This window comes from Rattus norvegicus, chromosome 7 (assembly GCF_021556685.1).
Source record: "Rattus norvegicus strain SHRSP/BbbUtx chromosome 7, alternate assembly SHRSP_T2T, whole genome shotgun sequence".
NCBI classification, from domain to species: Eukaryota; Metazoa; Chordata; class Mammalia; order Rodentia; family Muridae; genus Rattus; species Rattus norvegicus.
This window is the reverse complement of record NC_141540.1, coordinates 95158414-95170506: the sequence shown is the minus strand read 5'-3', so window position 1 is coordinate 95170506 and position 12093 is coordinate 95158414. Positions and strand designations below refer to the sequence as shown.

The following is a 12093-nucleotide window of genomic DNA, read 5'->3' as shown; positions in this document are numbered from 1 at the left end:
AACTTTGTCCCACTTTCTCCTGGCAAACAGGTTAATTTTAACGATGAGGATGAGGGCTCCTCTGCTCCAGCCTTCCAGCAGTCTGGCTCCAAGCCGGCCTCTAGCTCCATAGTCCAAGGTCCATCACTCACTAGCCCTTTTGCTCCAGGGACATTGGAGGTACCACCAGCTTACCCTTGGTGTGATTTTAGGGGAACATTGCCTTTCGGCAGTCACTCCTGCTATGGTTGCTTCTGCAATGCCTGTCTCTCGTGCTGGACTGACTCTGCTCCAGGGGCCTCATTCTCCTTAGATACATCATGAGGCTTTCCCATCAATCTTGGCTCTGATGGGGTGACTAGGCCTTGGATTCCAACTCTTCTGGCACACTTGGCAGTAATCAGAGAAGCTGCCAATGATTCTGGCCCAGATTCCCCTTATTTTGAATAGGTATTGAAGCAATGGCCCATGCACCTCCAGACCTATTATGATTGGTATAATCTCCTTAAGGTTGTACTCAACCTAGGTGTTTTTCTTAATTGGAGGTCTGCATATCATCACTTGGCTGAGAATAAGGCTAGGATTAACCTAGAATATAACCTTAACATTACCTTTGACATGCTTACTGGCCACAGGGCATACATTAACCCTGTCCACTCAGGCCACTGTTGTACTGCATGCTTACTTTAACTATGTTGCTGATCTAGCCCTTAAGGTCCTTAGGACCTGCACTCCTCGGATCCTTCTGCTTACTTTCACATTATTGTCCAGCAGTCTGGGGAGTCCTTTACAGATGTCCTGTCTACTGTGACTGAGGCAGTGGGAAGGTGGATCAATGCTGGCCCAACCAGAGACATGCTCATCAAGCATGGGAGGGTCTTAACACCCTCCCCACTCACAATGCTGTGACAGCCATAAGGAATGATGATATCCATAAATGGGTTGTTGCTGCTTGTGATTTGGACCCTGGTGCAGGTTCCATTGCAGCCCTGACTGCCTCCATTGATGCCTTGGTCATGAATCTGAGAGCCATTAATGAACACATGGGAAAAATGGGGACTACTCGAGCAGGACTGCCTCATATTAGTGCTATCCCACCCAAGTACCATGTGATGATCCTAGTTATTAAGGGTGGCTTTTTCCAGATCCCTTTGGCTCCCCAAGATAGATGCCATTTTGCCTTCACAGTATGGGAGCCTAATACTATTAATAAGGTAGCTGAAAAATATCAATGGAATGTCCTGCCTCAGGGCATGAAATATAGCCTGACAATTTATCAGCTATATGCGGCTGAAACCATACAGGGAGTTCCTAGAGATGTCCTTATAGTTCATTACATGGATGATATTATGCTTGCACACCCTAGCCTGACTTATCTTGAAAGAATGTCCTCTCAATTGTTACTTAACTTGAAAAAACTCAACTTGAAGGTTGCTCCTGAAAAGATTCAGAATGTTCGATGTATGCCTTCCTGGGCTTTTCTATTTCTGACAAGATTAAGCACTTGGCCTTCTCCATCATGGCAAAAGAATCCTACTACCTTGTGGAACTACAACAATTGTGTGGAACTGTTATTGGCTCAAGCCTTTCCTGTCTATTCCAGACAAAGAGATGAGGCATCTCTTTTCTCTCTTGGAGGGGCCTAGCAGCCCCTCTACCAGGATTAAACTAACATCTGAGGATAGTAACCTATTACAGAACATTATGGTGCTTCTTTCTGTATCAACTCTGGAAAGGCATGATCCAAGGAAATCCCTCCTGGCCATAGTTCTGTGGCCCCTTGAGGAGGTTCTAGGAGTGTTATTGCAGAATGGTCCCCTCATTTGGTTGTACCAGGCCCACTCTGATTTACTTAAGGCTACCTCAAAATTTGACATTGCCTTCCTCAATACCACCAGGATACCTGTGCTTTCTCTAGATGCTGGATTCTTCAGAAAAGTGTGGGATAATATTAAGAGTATGTTTGATCCCTCATGGATAGACACTTATGCTATGATGGGAGAAATGGTCATACTAATAATTATTTTATTTTAAGTGTCTTGTACAGCATATCTCCAGGCAGCATTCCATAAATAAGGTGACCCTCCAGGAGCTGATGGTTCTTGAAAATCCTTATTGTGCCTCCCCTAAGGAAGTGATTGAACCACGAACGGCAGAGATCTGTCAGACCACCATGCAGTCTGTTCCTCATCTCCTTCTTGTGTGGCATGCCTCTGTAGTGATTTCTATGAGGACTGGAAGTGAATGACAGGTAAGATCCTGGAAGACAGGACAGCCTAAGACAGGCACAGTCCAGTATACTGGGAATCCTCTGAGGTGGGGTTGACAATGTCAAGACATTGGCACCCTGGCTCCCACTAGGCTGTCAAACTCTGAAAACAAAAGGGTGGATACATAACCAAAATGCCAGGGCTGCCCCTAGGTAAACACTGGGGTCATGTAGGTGCATGTCCTGCAGGAGGACTAATTGAGGACTGCCTAAGAGAACAAGGATTGCTGATGCAAATAATGGCAGCCAATTAGAAACTGCTGTTTAGAATAGATACTTTCTTGGAACCAATGGGGGCATGGGTGGAGGGTATTAAAGGAGCTTGCAGCAGTGCTCAGATGTGCTTGCTGCAGATTTCTCACCTGCTCTTGGAATGTGTGTCATTGACCCTGTGCCAGCTTGCTCCCAACACCCAAGAGAGGTAGGGACCAGCTGTCCATGGCACAGGCCACAATGGGGCATTTTTATTTCCTTAGATGCCTGTATTTTTGTTCCCTTTAAGGTGGGTTGCCCTTGAGAATTGCTTTTATCAATGGTGTTGACTCTCAACTCCATGTCTGGCTCTCAAAATGGATTCCTTGCATAGTAGTACAAGATTATATAGGAACCTATCAGAAATGCAAATTCTCAGTTCCATCCCAGATCGATGAGATGAGAAGTCCTGGCCACAAGGCCTAGAAATTTGTGCTTTGGTAACCCTCCCAGGTGATATTGAATCATGCTGTTTGATTATTTCTAATTCACTCCCTCACTTAAATCCATATAAAACACCTTTCTTAAAGCCAGAGCTACAGACCAATTGAGTGACATTCGGCTTCTAAGCTACCATCCAATTTTTTATATATTTTTTTCTCATGACATGTTATGATATGTGAACAAATATGTTTTTTTTCACAGTCTTTGACCTTCTTCCAGGCAAGCATTAGATATACTTGTTATTTTGTCCAATTATTGGCACATATAAATAGTCAACAAACATATTTCATAAGTAAATGCTTATTTAGGAACTACTATTTGTTATGAATTTTTCTAAGTATTTCCAAGAGCTTCTGTCAAGAAAAAGACAAATAACCTTAAAGGACGTGCAATAAAGTAACGCAGATGCCATAGGCAAAATAATATTAGTGATGATATACTGTGAGCCTGGCATTCTTCTAAGAGGCTTGTAAGTGTTAATTCATTTAATCCTTTCAGTAATCCTATGAGGCATGATTCTAGGAAGGGAACAAAATCCATCCTAAGGAAAAATTGCTCATTTTGTAAGCTATCATTATTAATGAGACTTTTGTCTGTATAAGACAAGACAATAACCCTGTATGGGACAAGGAAAATAAAATAAAGCTAGCTAATGTCAAAGATGATAAAAACATCTGGTCTCCTACAAGCCAAGGTTTTTGTCATTGAGGTTTTGATTTTTTTCCTATTTCATTTTAAATGAACATGTGAAAGGAGGAAAGAAATTAACCTTATATATGGTAAATTTCTTAAAAATAGGTTAAAGTTTTAGCTAAAAAATTACTCTTTAAGGGTGAAACTCCAGGTTCTGACACTAGGAGCTGGGAGACCAGTCCAAGGGACTTTTAAAATCTTAATAGTTGATAGGATAGGTTATTTCTCTGCCAGTGAAATGAGTCAACTTAAGTCACATTAGAATATATTAAAGGCAGGTTTATTGATGAGTTCACTGGCCCCAAGGACTGAGGCCAGGAAAGTCACCATGGGGACCGGATGGGAGGAAGATAGGAAAGGGGAGAGAAAAAGGGCAGAGAGGAGAGAGAAGAGAGAGAGAGAGACAGAGACAGACAAAGGCAGAGAGAGACCGAGAGAGAGAGAGAGAGAGAGAGAGAGAGAGAGAGAGTCAGACAGACAGACAGAGACACAGAGAGACAGAGACAGATAAAGGCAGAGAGAGACAGACAGAAAGAGACACAGAGAGACAGAGACAGACAAAGGCAGAGAGAGAGAGAGAGGGAGAGAGAGAGAGAGAGAGAGAGAGAGAGAGAGAGAGAGAGAGAGAGAGAGAGGCACCAAAAATGTCTAGGTTACATAGGGAAGAGACTCTGGGGGAAGGAAAGTTCAGGGTTTTCAGGGTTGTGAGGAGGAGTTCAGGTTAAGACTGAGGGATGCTGGGAGAAACTGGAGGCCAGGTCTGTTATATGTAAAATATGCACCTCAGTGAAACCAAACCTAATGCATACTTTAATGTCATCTTGTCATGTTCCAAATTTCTGCTAAACATTTTCTTTTCCTATGGCAGTTCAAGAAGAAAATGGTAGAAGTTCCTTATAGAGTGTAAAAGACTAAGCAAAACAAAAACAAAACAGGATTTCCACTGTCCAAAGCTAACCCCTGCTGAGGGTGTTGTGGTAAAAGGCAAGGTGTGTATGTGTGTGTGTGGAGGGGGGTTGCTACTTTTGATTGCTCAGGGCTGCACTCCTATAAATCTACTTTTGGGTTAGACAACTTGAAACATTGACCTGACTGGTTTAGTCTTGATGGTGCAGGATTCTAAATGTATTCACATAAATTTCTAATTTTTAATAAGTTTGGTGGGGCATGTAGGGAAAAATTTTAAAAAATCAGTTAAATTATGATTTATGGAAGGTCAATAATAATAATAATAATAATAATAACAATGTATAAGTAAAGCTCCTTAAAACAGGATATTAACATTCATAACCCATGATAATGTTTCTGGAGTTTCTGTTCCCAAACTTACCTTTCAATTGATTCATCGCTATTCTTTGAATTATTCACCTTTATCTGCATTCAGCTCCTCTCTTCAACATGGCTGACCTCATCTGAAAGGCTATATTATCAGAAAAGGGGAAAAATCTATAATACTGTGCAATCTAAATGATTTTGTCATTAGTCTGACATGAGTTTTTATAATGCTACATTAACTATAGCAAGAGAAAGATTAGGAACAAATTGGAGCTCAAAGTATTAAGTAGATTCCTTTTTAGCATAAATGGAAAGTACCAGGCACCAATGTCCATCATAATATTTATATCAAAATGCTCATTCTTAGAAGAAATAGAAAGCTAGAAATCTGAATCAAAATCCAAGAGTAAATAGGTCATGTTGATGGTCCAGTTCTTCATGTCTCTTTCATGTACCCTCCAGGATACGAATCATAGTACTTCTCCTAAAAGGGGCAGGGCATGTCTCCTTTCATTCTGAGCTTGAGTTTATCCCTACAGATTGTTTAGTCAATAAAGTTGTACATAGTATCCATGGCAACCCTGGGTCTGGACAATGCAAAGCTTCCTTTCATTCTATTGGTTCTCTTGACTTGTGTTACATCTTAATGATAAGAACATGCACAGGCCACACACAAGATAACCCTAGCTAGAGTCACAGGAAGCAGTTGCTCTTACCAAGCTCTTCCAAATGTGACAGCCTCCAAATGCTGGAGACTCAAATGTGGTGTGAGAAATAAATGCTCACTGTTGAATACGATGGCCATTTGTGTAATTCCATACCATAACTGTGACCATGTGGTACAAATGAGTATCCACTCTTCATTCAAAGACGACCTTAACTACAAACCCCATGGCTGTCCAATGATCATTACTTAGTATCACCTTGAAATGTACCTTAAATAAGAAATCTAAAAATATGAGGACTAGGACAAAAGGAGAGAGAGACAGAGAAAGAGAGAAAAGAAAAAGAGCTAATGAAATAAATGGCCCCTTGAGTTAGCTTTCATTTCTAAGATAAAAACAGGACTTGGTCCTCTTTGACACTCAGGGACTCTAGCTTGACACTTTTAATTAAAAAGACATTAAAAAATTAACTCAGAACTCTTTTCACTTTGCTCCAGGGCAGCTCATGAAAGAACGCTGCTTTGCTATTGGAATGCCTAATATCTGTGTCCAGACTCCTCTGTTCCCCCTCCTTCCAGAAAAGCTGTGAATGTCAGTGACTACCTAGAAGCTGCCCTAAAAGGGCTTAATTTCCTTACTGTTGATAAAACTGATCTGGCAAAATAAATTAGTGCATGAATCCAAAGCCCACAGTTTTGATCTTGTGCCATATATCTGACAGAAAGCATAAGATTCAAACATCGTTTTGCCATCAGGAATGTAAAGAGGCCGATTTGAAATGATGCAATTTTCTTTCTTCATCGAAGAAAATGTATATGGTAGTATGAAAGCATGGCATTCTGGCAGTGTTCCTATGTTGCAGGGTAACCGTGTAGTGGGGGCTTCTGGATTTCTGAAGAGCTCCTGTATGCAGCAGCTGTTGCTCCTGAAACCTTTGGGGACTAAACTTGGTGAATGGTTCCTGTTAAGAAGTTATTTGGAACTTCAGTATTCATGAACCAGTCAGATGCCAAGAAAAGAGCCGACTTCAGAGATTACTGAGTTGGTTCAATGGAATGCTTTAAATCATGGTACTCCTTGGCCTCCTTAAACAATCTCTTTATTACACCTCACCCAGAACTCTTGATTTGATAATAATACTGCATAGGCACTATTGAAGGGAATGAAACTAGAGATTGTTTGGTTTTAAGTGAGCAAGGACTGAGCACATATTTACACATCAAAGAAGACCTGGCCTCCAGATTCTCCCAGCACTCCTCAGTCCCTACCAAGTTTACCCTGCCTCCAACCATGCACTTTCCACTCAGATGCTGGCTGCCCTCTCTTCCTAGTCTCCCCTAAATAATCCACACACTTTGGCTTCCCCTCTCCTCCTCCTCCTCCTCCTCCTCCTCCTCTTCCTCCTCCTTTTCCTCCTCCTCTTCCTCCTCCTTTTCCTCCTCCTCTTCCTCCTCCTCCTCCTCTTCCTCCTCCTTCTCTTCCTTCTGCTCCTCCTCCATCCCCTCCTCCTCCTCCTTCTTCTCTCTCTCTCTCTCTCTGTATGCATGTGCTCTGTGTTCTTTCTTTTCTTCTTTTCTCTTTTCCTTTCTTTTTTCTGCTCTTCTCTCTCCTTTTTCTTCTTCTCCCTCTCCCTCCTCCTCCCTCCTCTCCCTCCTCCCTCCCCCTTTTCCCCTCCCCCTCCTTCTCTTCCTCTTCCTCTTTTCTCCCTCTCCCTCTACTCTCCTCCCCTCCCCTTCCCTCCCCTCCTCTCCTTTCCTCTCTCCCTTCCCTTGGCCACTTCCCTGGTCTCCTTCCCTGGGGCCAGTGAACTCAACTCTCTGGAGAGAGCAGCTTCCCAATAATCTTTCATTTAACATAATCTAATCTGGCTTGAATTGGCTCATTTCACCAGCAGAGAAAAATAATTCATCAGCGATCATTTTACAGCCTGGTCATGAACCAGTAAAGAAAGCTCCCATCTTGTAATTTGGTGTAATGCTAAGTAATTATAATATTTTCCCTCTAATTCCTTGACATATTGTATATTTGGCAAACAAATTATCAGCACTTATTTTCTGGCTGTAATTTTGTGGCTCAATGTTTTAATTGTGAGGAGACATGGAAACAAGACCTTATAAGACATCCTGGTTATTTAAATGCTAGTCATTCCATACTATTTTGCTTAGAGCATGTTTTGCTAAAATTCTGGTAAGAGTTTTGAAATATTCAAATATATGCTTTGGCCTCCCGAAAGAAGCTAACTAACGTCTGGAAAGTTCTGATCTCATTTTGTCTGTATGGTATTATTTTCCAATTAAATCTGTTTAGTTAGGAATTTTGAGAATTGTGGAACTGAATGCATTTCAGGAGACACTGAGTGTTGTAGAATCAAGGACTCTTCCATACATCTTTTAGCAGCTATCTCAAGCAACTTCTCTGCTATATGAAAGATGTTATGTAAATTTAGCACATTCAAAATTAGGCATTTCACACTGAAGCAATAATTGAAATAAGTTACTGGTAGAATATTTTGATATCAATAAGATGAAATAAAGGCAAATGGTATGACTGTACTCTCCACAGTGTATAGAGTTGGGATGCAAGGAAACGGTTGAAATGCTGGGTGCTCGAAAGCAACTTCTTAATTTTTGAACTTTTGGAAAATCATTCATAGCACAGAGCCTCAGAGTAATCATCTTTCTAATGGTATTAACCATATTTAATTGAGAAGGCTAAAGAGTCTGGTCAGCAGAGAAAAACATTTCTTGCTGTTGCAGAGGACCTGGACTTAGTTCCCAGTACCTACCCAGTGGCTCACAACCATCCTTAACCAATGCCCTCTTCTCACCTCTTCAGGGACCAGGGATGCATGCAGTGCACATACATATATGCAGACAAAACATCAAGACATGTAAAATAAAACTGATATATCTAAAAGGGAAATTAAGATATTTAATGTAATATATCTGTTCTAATTTGGGGAGAAGATACCTGTTCAATGCTTCATGGCAGTTCTTTGCTATTCCTTGGTCATTTTTCTTACCCATTTCAAGAAACATACGAAACAGCTAAATCTGAGAAAAAGTAGAGAGTATGTGTTCCTCCACATGTAAGAATGAAATTGGAGCTGTTTTTTGTCTTAAAGCTGTTTTAAGATCAATCATTACTCTACTTTCCCAGTAAATTCCATTTTGCCCCACCCAACACCTGCTGTCGTCCTTACTCTTATCCTCATATGACGGGTGAGCTGTGTTTACTTTGAAGAGGCAGAGTCGATGATGAGGCAATTCCATGGAATTGGAAGGCATCTTCCTCCTTTTCTCTTTGTCTCTTAACTATGTCACATCAATCATCTGCCTCAAGAGCTGCCTGGACTAGTGACCACCAGCCAGGATCCTTAGATGCTACTGAAGCCTGAAGCTATGACAAAGCACACAGATGTAGGCTTCTCAGGAAATCAATTATAAGCATTGGATTCCAACCCAGGGACACAATTTTACTTTTTATCTTTGAATACCAGCACTAAGCTCCTCAAAGGTGACAGGTTTTATATAATTATAAGCATTCCTATTATATAACTACAGAATTGCATCTGGGGAAAAGAGTTAGCCAATTTATACATAACTTCTTATCTTGGGAAGAGGTCAAAGAAGATGTGAGGATAAGAGAACTCATATTTTATGAGTTACTTTGATCTGAAGTCCAATCCCATAAAGTCGGAATCAAGTCCTCTTTAACTATTTCTGCCAGACTCCAAGGCTCACTTTCTCTTTTCTCCTTTCACCTCCTCATTCCTACATCCCAAGTCTGCTACATTAAGAATAAATGAGTGTAAAACCTATTCACTTCCCTGATTCCCTGTTTAGCTGCTTATTCTAAGTATACTTCGATGTATTAGCATTTACATTTTTTTGGTGAAACTCAATTTTTACGGTTAGGAGACAAAGTCCTTTTGCAAACCACATTACAATAATCTCACCATATTGCTACCTCCTTTATTCTCTTCCTTACCTCCATCCTTCCTCAAATTAGGAATAAGAAAATCTGTCCCATTACACACCACAGAACAGTAATGCTCCTATTTAAAATCAATGGGGCTAGCCTTCCATTCTAAGTGCTTTCTGCAATAAGTATAGTTGTTTTCCTCTACAGTTGCATTCCGAACTAATTGTTCTCCATGCTAACATGGTTTACTCATGGAATAAAGGACATGGCTGTGGTTTTGCTAAGTCCATATGTAGCAAGTTTACCAGGGCAGACCACAGGAATCTTCATTTTCCAAACTTTTTCAGAGGTAGATGTATAATAATATACAAGAGAGAGAAAAATTATATAATTTTCAGCTGATCTAATAGTTTATGATTTCACATTCATACTAAGACTGTTTGCATAGATGATCTCAGAAGAAGTTAATTTCTCAATACTAGAAAGCTTTAGGTACTTAATTAACAGCAGGGCAAAGACAAGGGATTGAGTCTCTGACCCTTGATCTGATGTGCTTCCCACTGCATACGACATTATGCCCAGTGTCCTTGCTCAGCTAAATAATAAGTATGAACCTCTGATTAGAGACCAGGAAGTACTTTCCTTCTTGATCGAGGTTGACCTCAAAGCTCTAACTCACTTATTTCTATTTTTGTTCTTCCAGAAAAAAAAGTCATCCTTTTCTTTTTAAATGATGCAGTGCTTGGAAACATCCCCAAGAAGATTCCTCTCTTTTCTCAAAAATAAATTGCAAGGTCTGGTTTAGTTTGTTTGCTTCCTTGTTTTGGGTGAGGTTGTTCTTCAAAAAGACCTGGTGCACATTGGCCTTGCAGCCATCTGCCACTACATGCTCTAGTACTGTGGTTTTAAAAAAAATCTGGCCACCCTTCCTTTGATATAAAAGAACCACATGGGGTTGAGTCATATACTGTGGAGAGAACACAGCTAATTATGGGATGTGCTGGACTCAGGGAAGATGTTAACTGCTCCATAATTACAACTGTAGGCCAAGGGGAAAGAGTCATGGAGAGACAGTTAATATAAGGAAGGAAGCACCATTGTATCCTGGGCCCCAGGCTACTAAAAAGTGGTCACGTTCACACACTTTTGTTCCCATGAACTTTCATCTGTAAGAACTGATTGGTTTTCAAGAATGCCTATGATCCTGAGCCAGTTTTAAGTAAACTGTTGTCTTAATAATGTCAGGGTTTGGTTATTTGGATAAAGTTAAAAGATGCATAAAGAGTTCTCAACTCTGTTTGCTTTATTAAAAAGGCAGAGGGAAGCTCTGTTTGTATCCCTGAAGAAGAGACAAAGATGGTTCAGAAGAAGAGATCCTGGGACTGAATGGCTCCTCATCGAAGGCAGAAAACCTTTTGATCCTCAAGTTCATGTAACAGAAGTATTTGTAATCTGAAATGTTTCCTTTCCCCTCTATTTTAAAATATATCAAATCTTCTGTTACAGTGTTTTTAATATGTAAATTATATTGCCATGCATCAACTCTTATATTTAATATAGAAACGTAGCATTTGGAACTAAAAGATAATTAAACATAGTATAGTGGCCAATTTTGTAAAGGATTCCACATTCTCAAAATGTCCTATAGTTTAGAAAGACCATGCTAGTAACCTAACCATGTAGACAACAGACAAGTTTTAACATTTTATTTAGATTTCAATTCAAATTCTGATTAATGTAAATAACTTCCCACAAGTGGACACAGACTGGGACAAAAGTAGTCATGCAGCTTTAACCAGCCATGCTTTATGATCGTGAGCAGTGATATAAATATGTCCTACACTGGTAGGACACATTTGCAACACACAGTTCTAATTCAAAAGATCCAAACTGACATCTTTGACTTCCTTAATAGTCACTCTACTGTGACATGATTTATAATTACTCTTTAAAAGTATACAACTCATCAGGCTTCATGGCACACACCTTTAATACCAGCACTCAGAGGAAGGCAGAAGCCATCCTATGGTGAGATGAGGCTAGTCTAGACTACATAGCTTAGTGAGTTCCAGGCCAGCAAAGACTACATAGTGAAACCTTCACTCAATAAATTAAAAAAAAGGTGTGTAACTAAGTGATTTTAAAAGGATATTTGAAGGGTTTTGCAACCATCATCACTATCTAATTTCAGAGTATTTCATCCTCGCCCTGCAAAATCCTACTTGGGATCATTAGCAGTCACATCCAATTCCTCCCATGCCCTAGCCTTTGGCAACCCCAATTCTACCTTCTCTGGTTGTGTGTTCATCTGTTCTGTATCTTCCATAATACATGGAACTATTGTTGCTATGCCTTTACATGACTGGCTTCTTTCACTTAACGTGCGTTCAAGATCATTTTGTTGTAGCATGCATCAATATTCTATTACCATCTGTGATTGAGTAATATTTTGTTTAATGAGTATATTATGCATTGCTTATCCATTTACCAACTACATATACTGGCATGATTTCCTCATTTTGACTGGTTATGATAAGCATGTCTATAAACATGTAATGGTATGAAATGATAAAGATAGATAACTAAACAGAG

At 40.1% G+C, this 12093-nt stretch overlaps 1 long non-coding RNA gene across 1 annotated transcript in view; it reads left to right on the top strand.

Annotated features, from left to right (window-relative positions):
• Window positions 1-11858, top strand: part of LOC148004795 (uncharacterized) — a 30877-nt gene extending 19019 nt beyond the window's left edge. Inside the window, exons 4-7 of the long non-coding RNA XR_015624813.1 lie at window positions 2015-2230; window positions 4506-4626; window positions 10205-10295; window positions 10816-11858. This is a non-coding gene — a long non-coding RNA (uncharacterized LOC148004795). The remainder of the gene's footprint in view (window positions 1-2014; window positions 2231-4505; window positions 4627-10204; window positions 10296-10815) is intronic.
• The last annotated feature ends 235 nt before the right edge of the window (window positions 11859-12093 follow it).